Source organism: Peromyscus californicus, unplaced genomic scaffold (assembly GCF_007827085.1).
Source record: "Peromyscus californicus insignis strain IS unplaced genomic scaffold, ASM782708v3 Scaffold_12__1_contigs__length_115047231, whole genome shotgun sequence".
Taxonomy (NCBI): Eukaryota; Metazoa; Chordata; class Mammalia; order Rodentia; family Cricetidae; genus Peromyscus; species Peromyscus californicus.
Window position 1 is genome coordinate 109651394 of NW_026294413.1, and position 9066 is coordinate 109660459.

A 9066-nucleotide genomic window follows, 5' to 3' on the forward strand; every position below is an offset into this window, starting at 1 on the left:
TTTTTTTAAATAAAATAACTTTCCATGATATGCCACAGAATAAATGAAGAAGATGTTTACATACCTGATAGAGACTGCAGAAGCACACTGTGGGGAGGTTCTGGTTGCTCATTCAGTAGTATTTCCCTTCCTCCTGGTGGTATGATCTGGGGTCTCTGGATGCCAACCAGGCAAACATGGTCCCATATGGTTATAGACAGAGTATCTAACTTCCAGTCTGTTGAATAACAAGCTGAGTCCTGTATTCATAATTGAAGTGGCCATAAGAGGTTATCTAATCTCATAAATTCTTTGCCCTAAATGAAAAATGTTCTAGGACTTTTTTTTATAGACATGACATCTTTATTTGATGGAGCTCGAGGGCAAATGCCCCAGTTAATTTAATCAAAGACACTGTACTCAACCTGTGTACTGCTCTTCACTAGCCTTGTCCTGTGAGATGAATAGCCCCAGAAGTTGCCTACTTTAGTTTTACATCTGGTTGATGAAATTCTACTTGTACAATTTAGCTAATGCAAAGAAAGGGCCTTTTATGTAATATTTCATAGTTTAATAATTCTTTGACAGACAGCATCCATATCCCCTGCTAATTATCTCCCCCAGAAGGCATGGTATTATATTTCCCAGAAGATGTTTTACAGGTAGGAAAGCTTTTGAAAAATATATAATATTTTGACCTTTGAAGATAAAAGATTTGTTGTGAAACTAGCCCTTTTTATTACTAGAGTGTCATTCAAAGTAAAATAATACCTTTTGACATGTTGTGGCAATTTTCTTGCCATTACTCAAATCTTACCCTCTAATTAGAAGGAGAAATATGGATCCTCATCAGTGCATAATTTAACAAACTCAATGTCAGGAAATTACCACATTTTATTCTTGCCTAGCACCAAAATTTGTGAGCATGGAGGAAAAACATTCACTGCTAAACTGGGAATGTGGCTTACAAGAAAAGCACACCCCAGAGGTGAACGTGTACGTTCAGGCTAATAGAAGATTTCTCACTAGATCCAAAAGGCAGATTGCAAAATATCATTCCACTTCCAATACCCACCTGCTTTGGGATGCAGTACAGAGAAGAAATGGAGTCAAATGGGGAGAGAGAAGACTGTGGAAACACTTTTTAAAACTTTAATGGAAATGATTAAAAACAGCAAGGACTCCAGGGAGAACCTTGGGCTGAGAATTGTGTTCCCATGCAGTTGGCAAAGATCTTCCCAGGCTGGAAGTCAAATTAATGTGCTTAATCATCTCTCTACCCACTATTAACTTACACAACTGATAGCATAGGTTTGGGACTTAGGCAGGTAACCCTAAAACTATAGATATACAACAAAACCAAAGCTATCCCTGGCTCCCATCATAGAAAAGCACGATCACATCTCAGCTGCTTTGGCCCCTGGAAATGACACAAACTCTCTTCCCTTCCTATTCCATTTGCCAAACTCAGTCTAATGTCTGCATCCAGGTATGGACAAGCCAAGGAAATAGAGTCTAGTGATATGCCAGGAGGATGGAAAGTGAGTGCTGGTAAACGTACCACAGGCTCAGCCTGTGCCAAGCTGCCTGCTCAGACCTCCTTGTTCATACAGTATGCTCTAGAGCCTTACCACCAGGAGTCCAGTGCAGAATTTGCTCTTAGAAGCTATGTGATGTTGTGCATTATGCTAGGTTTGGGTATTTATCTTCTGTATAACAAGAATAAGGAAAAGAACTTCTCATAGCAGTGACTATTAAGTCAATGAATGCCTGCAGTAGACTCAGAATATGCTGGGAACTTGGTGATTTCTCCACATCTGTACGGGTCAGACTTTTAGTTTACAACAGTAACAATAATGCTTCTGTGATCAAAGGACAATTATGGTTAGACTCAGGATGACTAAAGAAACAGGCTTAAAAAGCAAGCTACTTCTCGAGAGCCAGGCGTCTGGAACCAGAGCAGCAACCTGGCTGAGCAGATCCATCCAGAGGTCCACTGTTCTCTTGTGCTATTCCATTTCTTCAAATGCCATGGTACCCTGCTGTGGGATGTTCTGTATGGCAAATGTGTTGCTGATTGGTCAATAAATAAAACACTGATTGGCCATTGGCTAGGCGCTGGGAAGTGGAAGGCTGAGTCAGAGAGACACTGCCAGCCGCCATGATGAGAAACAGCATGTGAAGATGCCGGTAAGCCACGAGCCATGTGGCAAGGTATAGATTTATTAGAAATTGATTAATTTAAGCTGTAAGAACAGTTAGCAAGAAGCCTGCCACGGCCATACAGTTTGTAACCAATATAAGTCTCTGTGTTTACTTGGTCGGGTTTGAACGGCTGTGGGACTGGCAGGAGATAGAGATTTGTCCTGACTGTGGGCCAGGCAGGAAAACTTTAGCTACAGCACCCTGGACCACTTGCTCCAATTTCAGCTGCTACAGTAGACTGGCTGGCTGGCCAAATTGAAGTCAGTTGTCTGCTCACAGACTTAACAGAGTTTAGAGAAAGGGGATTTGGCTTTATATGCTTCATAAAAATCTTAAGAATGCATATAATGGTACACTCATAAAGGATAATGGATTTAGACAGTCATACTCCTTTGCCATGATCAAATGCCAAAGGAACTAACAACAACTACCTATACTATCACTTGTGTTCCATCACTCCATTCTCTCACCATGTGTCATTCATCATCTGTCTCCACAGACATAGGAACATCAGTGTTGTCCAGTAAATAAATACATGTCCCCTGATTTCAGTCACGTTCCTTCTACCTTACTGTCTGTAAAAGTGATTCTTTGGAGCACAGCTTTTATGAACCATTTTCTCCACAAGGCTTACGTCTTCCTGAGCACTAGATGAAAAATGTGCTACCTGAAAAGAGTGAAGATTCCTGACTGCCTAACCCAGCACAAAGGAGTGCCCAGCTCCAGGAAAGGGGCTCTCCATGTCCCACAAGGCAGAATGTTTGTTATGGTAGGACACAAACTGACCTTAGAATCATAAACTGGAGATATATCTAAAGAAAGTCATTTTTCTGTCCAGATTAAATAATTTAATTAATGGCAAGAAGTGTGTAAAATTTCTTTATAGGGTCCTGCACAGCAGTACATACTTTTAATCCCAGCAGAGAAGCAATGGATCTCTGTGAGTTCAAGGCCAGCCTGCTCCACATACTGAGTACTAGTCTATCCAGGGCTACACAGTGAGGTCTGTCTCAAAAAAAAAATCTTTCTAGAACAATATTAGAGTTGCCATTGGTATTAAGCTTCTATCCTACCACAGACGCATTCAATGCTTTGAATGGAATAGTCCTTCTCTTAGAGTTAATAACCTCACTTACTTTGCAATTTCCATTCTTAGGATTGGCATATTTAAAATAAAAAATTACATTATTCTTCAGTGGAATTCTAAATTAGCCCTCCAGATCCCCAGACATGACAGCCTCCACAAGTGATTCTGTATTTTAAGGGAGTTCACCGTTTTGGCATTTTAATACCATGTGTTTGAAGAATTAAATTCAGTCACCAGAATGAGCTGTAATGCAGTTGTAAAACATACTTTATTGTGTCTGCCTCCCACCCATTAATGATTGAGTGCAGGTAACATACTAAGATATATACATAAATCAATTATTTTAGTCTTCACAATAACCCAGGATGTAGATTTTAATTTTCCATTGTCTCTGTGGAGAAATTGAGACATGAGAACTGCTTACCCAGTCTTGTATTTGAATAAATGTTGAAAATGGAAGCCAAACCCACTAGAAACATATACATCCACTACAGCTGTGCAGCCCTTCTTGGTATGCATGATCTTTTGGTCTGCGGTAATAGTAGGATTGGACACTTCACCCAAGGAACAAAGATTATTCTTCTGGAGTCTGGAATCAGAGTGGCCATATTGCCAATCTGTGGTAACTTCAGAGAAAGAAAGAGTTCTAGCCTGACACATGGTTAGGTCGACAATTCTGCATGTAAAGTGGGCTTATATAATATAGCCAGGTAATCTAGATGCCAGAGACTGGAATAATCACATGGACACACCAGGAAACCTTTGTATGCTTCTAAAACCCTTTAGGAACTCCTTGAATTCACATTTGGTGTGACAAGAAATGGCAGCAGTCAGGCAGGCATGATGTTGGAGCAGTAGCTGAAGGCTTACATCTTGACCACAAGTAGGAGGTAGAGAGAGCTAAGAGAGAATGGGTAGGCTTTTAAAACCTCAAAGCCAGTGACACACCTCCTCCAACAAAACCACATCCACTGATCCTTCACAAATAGTTCCACAACTGGAGATGAAGTATGAGGGCCATTCTTATGCAAACCTCCAGGACACTAAGGAGAGGACCAGATAAGTCAAGATTTCCACTCTGGTACTCTGAACTGTAGAGCTTAATATCTTTCTCCTATGATAACTGCCTACCTTATAAGATTAAAAACAAAAGAGCTTGGTAGACAGGCCTACAGTTCTAGATACTTAGGAGACTGAAGCAGGAAGATTGCAAGTTCAAAGACTACTTGGGCAGTGGATTCAAAGACACTCTTGGCAACTTAGTGAGATCATTTCTCAAAATAAACTACAGTAAGATGACAGGTGATGTGGCTCAGCTGGTAGAATATCTTCTTAGCCCTTGTGGGCTGCAAGAATATATTATAGAGATTCAGCTGTATATTAAAGCTATACCTAGAAATTTCAAGTTATTTTTCTAAAGGAAGCATTTATCATGAAATATTTGGTATTATTCAGTTTTTAATATTTCAAATGTCTTCTGCTATGAAATTTTTGTGGGCCCATATACTACTAGTCCATATTGACAAGCAGCGTAAGCTTCTCAGAAGCTGATCCTCTAGGCAACTAACTCCTCCACAGAGCCCAGGAGACAAGCAGGCTGTAGATGCATAGCTTTGCGTCTTGTGCAAATGAAGTTCAGATCATCCCTTGCCTTCAGGCCTAGTGGCATTCCAGAGCTACTGACTCAGAACAAAGAAAGTTTTTGCATATCCACATGGAGTGAAGAGTGAGGCAGAATTCCTGGCCACAGAGAGTTGTGTGGCTAGGAGAGGAAGAACACGGCAGTTTTCTATGGAAGGTAGACAGAACTGAATGGCTAGAGAGAAGAGAGAAAGGCAGAGATTCAGTAGGTGGTAAGGCAGATCTCTTGTAGAGCTTTCTCAGAGCAAGGAAAGAAAGATCTAGGATGCAGGAACAGAGGTCGAAGATGAGGTCAAAAGCAGAGGAGCTTACTAAAACTATGAGGACAGGAACAGAGAGGAGCTGAATGGAAGGATGGAGCTGAAGCTGTATAAATAGAATTTTGTCATAGAGTAATAAAGTAAACAGACAAAGAACATGGTGTATGTAGATTCTTTTCCCTTAGATAACCACACACCGGACGTAGCATCTTCCCCAGGACTCTGGGGGGAAATTTTCTCAGGGCAGAGACCAGGGAAAATTCAGTTACTTAACATATACAAAGCCTTGGGTTTGGTTTCTAGCACTCCACAAACTGGGCATGTTTGTGCATGTCTATCATTACATCATTTGGGAAGAGGAGACAGGAGGTTCAGAAGTTTAAGATCATCCTCAACTATATAGTAAATCTGAGGCCAGCCTAGGACACATTAGAGACCTATGTCATAAAAGAGTGCTGGAGATTAACTCAGTGCTAGAGCAAACTTGTCTGGCAGAAATGAAGCCCCAGGTTCAATCCTAAGTGCAAGAGGACAGGAGCAGAAAGGGACAGATGTGGAAAATTTTGCACAAATGCTGAACTTTGACATCTGTAAATTATGACGGTTCAAATCAAGAGTAATGGCGGTTGTTTGCTTCTAGCATCTTTCACTGAACCTCTAAACTTTCAGTTACCTCTTTTTCCTTTCTGACCCTGTGTTCTCAGGGATTATAGAAGCCAACATTGTCGCTGTTGTCACTTTCTGAAAGCAGAACAAAGAGCAAGTCCTGTCCTTTTGAAAGATGTAGGCAAGAAATGAGGGATGAACAGACACTGAAGGGAAAGGGAGGGTGCACAGAAAACTGTAGCTTCATTTGTTGTCTGCTTTACTGGGGTCTTTGGCCACAGGGAAAAGGCTTAGACTAAGTTGAGGAAGAGATTCCTACAATCTTCATGAGCACTGGGGATCTCAGATCCAGCTTCAAATATACATAGGTCTTAAAGAAGCAGAAGCCCAACCAAACTCTAGAGACCTCAGCTGTGGTCTCTAGAACTTGGCTGTTGTCTCTAGACCTCGGCTGTGGTCTCTTATGTGGACCTCCAGTGCTGATCCATATAGAAGGGACTCAGTGGCACCTTTGTGGTGGTATTGTGTTCCCCAAAATATTGTGTACCCTAATAAACTTATCTGGGGTCAGAGAACAGATAGCCACTAAGTACAAAGGCTAGAAAATGGTGGCACTCACACCTTTAATCCTAGCATTCCAGAGACAGAAATCCCTCTGGATCTCTGTGAGTTCAAGGCCACATTGGAAACAGCCAGGCATGGTGATTCACGCCTTTAATCACAAAAAGCGAGCCTTTAATCCCAGGGTAGAAAGCAGAAAGGTTTATAAGGCGTGAGGACCAGAAACTAGAAGCATTTGGCTGGTTAAGCATTTGGCTGGTTAAGCTTTCAGGCTTCTAGCAGCACAGTTCAGCTGAGAGCCATTCGGATATGAGGACACAGAGGCTTCCAGTCTGAGGAAACAAGACCAGCTGAGAAGTTGGCCAGGTGAGGTTAGCTGTGGCTTGTTCTGGTTCTCTGACCTTCCAGTGTTCACCCCAATAACTGGCCCCGGGTTTGATTTTATTAATAAGAACTCTTAAGATTCCTGCTACACACCTTGTCCCTCCTCTTCTCATTGTCAAACAGCTTCCTCATCCACTGCTTTGTTTTTATTTTTTCTATCTCATACTTTCCTACTTGGGACTTCTTTTTTCTCTAGAGTTTTACAGAGTTAGAGCGTCTTTTATAAACTTGTCCTTGTAAGTGGGCTCTGCATTTTTTTTAATGCTTTGAAACTTTCATAGATGTATATGATGTATCTTAATCATATCTAAAACATACTTAGTGCAATCAAGGCTACTCATATGCACATGACACTGGTGCCTGGGGAACCTGCCCATGGCCACCCCACCAAGAAAATGTAGTCCCCCTCCTGAAACAGCCATCAACTGCCGTTAGTCCCTGAGCTAGGGTTGAGCCTTAGGGTCCTCTCTGTGCTCCATGCTGGAGTTTTTTAACTTGTTTGATCTTGTACAGATATTATGCAGGTAAATACAATTTCTCTAACCTCAAGTGTGCAACAGCCATGATATGTCCAGGAGATAATATTTCACACTCTGCCCCTTTCAGGCTCTGTCTTAGTTACTTTTCTATTTCTGTGAAGAGACACCATGGCCAAGGCAACTTATTGAAGAAAGCATTTAACTCAAGGCTTGCTTACAGTTCCAGAGAGTGAGAGTCCAAGGGAACAAGGCAAGAGGCAGACAGACATGGTGCTGGAGCACAGCTTAGTGCTTACATCTGATTCACAAAGAGCAGACAGAGAAAGAGTGTGAGCCTGGTGTGGACTTTTGAAACTTCAAAGCCCACCCCCAGTGACATCCCTCTTTCAACAAGGCCACACCTCATAATCCTTCCAAGTGGAGATCAAACATACCAAACATTCAGGTATATGAACATATAGAGACCATTCTCATTCAACCCACTACAGGCTCCCACATTCTTTCCACTTCCTTGTACAGCATGTTCCTTGAGTCTTTGGAGATGTGGGTTGATAGGGGAGTTGATCCATTTATGTCCCAGCTTTCACAGTCATTTATTCTCAGCACTTTGGATAGTTGTGTCTCTGCATTAGCCACTATTCACTGCAATAAGATGTTTCTCTGGCAAAGTTTGAAAGCAGCACAAACCTAAATATATAGAAGGCAGTTTGACAACATGCCCATTTAGCATAAGGATATCAATAGATTTTCCCCATTGGCCTTCCTTAACCATGTGATTTAATCAGGCATGAATTCTGTCCTTCAGAGCAGACCTTAAATCCATTCAGAAAGTGGTTGGTTACCCCACAAACAATCTTACCACCATTGCACCAGTAGAAACATCCTGCCTGACAGGTCAGTATTGTGACATGCAGGATCCACTGCTAGGTAAGACCACTGACGACTTTCCCCCCCCCAGCCCCCCCCCCAACAGCTCACATGATACATTCCAACACTATGTAAGGTAACCAACAAGAAGATAGTTTTCTGACCAGTTGAGACTGATTATCTCTCTCTCTCTCTCTTTTTTTTTTTTTTTTTTTGGTTTTTCGAGACAGAGTTTCTCTGAGTAGCTTTGTGCCTTTCCTGAAACTCACTTGGTAGCCCAGGTTGGCCTGGAACTCACAGAGATCCGCCTGGCTCTGCCTCCCAAGTGCTGGGATTAAAGGTGTACGCCACCACCACCGGCGAGACTGATTATCTCTATGCCCTGTATCCAAAGTGAGTGGTTCTTTAGCAATGGGACCTTTCTGTGTGTCTATGCTGGGCAACCAAGAGTGATGACAATAACCTATGTTGACCTGCGTACCTCTGGGGCTTTGATGACCAATAATTACTCATGAAGAAGTATCTGGTGTCTGGCACAGAGACTTTTACTTAATAGCTCTTGTCATTTGAAGGCAATACTGTGTGTGTTACTTCTGTTCAATTTCATTTTTTGTTACTGTTATAATTTTAATTAAGTTACAAACTAGTAGGGTTTCATAATAAGGATGTTCTTCATACATCCTATGCTTTGGTTAACCAACTCTTTTATCTCTCCTTTACATCACTCTCCCCCTTTCTCTGCTTAAACCTTTGCCTCCCAGTATTCTCTCCCCAAATTCTTTCATATCACGTGTTCCAATATTCTATTTTATTATTTTTTAGCTTGGGTCACAAGATCATAGGCTCTCATACAGCTTCGTCATGCATATTCATTTTGATGAATCCTTTCCTCAGCCCTTCTCTTCCCCATCACTCCACTACCTGCTTGAACCCTTCTGCCCAGTATTCCCCTTCTCTGGTTTCATTTCACCTTAGACTGCTATTCCCTCCTCAGTAG